At 43.3% G+C, this 1,242-nt stretch overlaps 1 non-coding gene across 1 annotated transcript; it reads right to left on the minus strand.

Annotated features, from left to right (window-relative positions):
* Positions 1-873: 873 nt before the first annotated feature.
* On the minus strand, positions 874-956 carry TRNAL-CAG (transfer RNA leucine (anticodon CAG)). The gene has a single exon. It is a non-coding gene; the product is annotated as a tRNA-Leu (tRNA).
* Positions 957-1,242: the final 286 nt, after the last annotated feature.

Consider the following 1,242-nt stretch of genomic DNA (forward strand, 5'->3'; position numbering starts at 1 on the left):
TATCTCCATTTTACTACAAGCAAACTAAGGCTTGGAAAAGTCAAATGCATTTCCCAACATCATAGTCTAGTAAATACCAAAGAATGCACACTGTCTGGCAAACTTTCATTAGTCAACCTAAAGTTCCTTCCATCCTCACATTTATGAACCTCTCACAACAACCTCCTTGGCTGGACAGTTCTTCCTTTTTCCCAAAAGGACAAGATTTTTCCATAACCAGGTCGTCCCAAGTCAGAAAGTGCTTATTTGCAATCTTCAAGAAAAAGGAGTTCTTGTAACAACAAACTCCGTGAGTTTATCTTTCTTCTCTATTACTTTCCCTCCGTTTGGTCTGTTGATTTCTTTTCCTGGTTTTTGGTGACACAGCAAACCTACTGAATTAGAATTGGTAGTGGGATTGGGTCGGGAAAGACGATGGGGTATCTGCAGTTTACAGAGACCCTGAGCGTTGGAAGACTCAGGCCAAGGATAGCAAATTGAGGGATCTAGGTTGAGGGCTTTTCCTTGTTCAGCCAAAGGAGTCTTTTGTATCTGCCTGCCCTAAGTGTGCTTGGCACATAGAAAGGGCTCGATACACTATTGTCTAGTAAAGGAATGAATAAATAGGCCCTGAGAAGCTGGAGTCTAAAGGAAAAAAAATACTTTTTTCACAGTTAAGGATAGATCTTAGTCTCGACTACTTCCTGATTTCATAGACGAGACTCTTGCCTACAATATAGAAAAAAATACGGTCAGTTCAATATTCACAGTGAAGCGCAATCTTCATCTGGAGATATGGAGGATAAAATGGGATTGATTAGTCAATATTCATTTCTCCATGAATTCAACCCTGTTTGTCGGCTGGAAAAACGTTGAAGGAAAAAAAACTTCGCTTGTCAGGAGTGGGATTCGAACCCACGCCTCCAGGGGAGACTGCGACCTGAACGCAGCGCCTTAGACCGCTCGGCCATCCTGACACGGACACCCTGTCTTCTCTTATTTCATTTCAACGTTATCACTCAGTGCTGCATCATGACGTAAAGTTACGTCAGTGTTATGTTTATTTATTGTTTTAAATAAAACTAGAACTCTCCCTGGACTCCTTCGCAAAGCAGGGAAAATAAAACTGTCTCCGACTCCCTTTTCCTATTTCTTCACCATCCTACACTGTAAAGATCCATCTTCTCGAGCGCCCTTTCGAGCGCTCCTCTCGCTCCGTCTCTAGAGGGGCGGGGCCACACCAAGGTGGACCCCTTGCGGGTC

Source organism: Equus caballus, chromosome 5 (assembly GCF_041296265.1).
Source record: "Equus caballus isolate H_3958 breed thoroughbred chromosome 5, TB-T2T, whole genome shotgun sequence".
Lineage (NCBI taxonomy): Eukaryota > Metazoa > Chordata > Mammalia > Perissodactyla > Equidae > Equus > Equus caballus.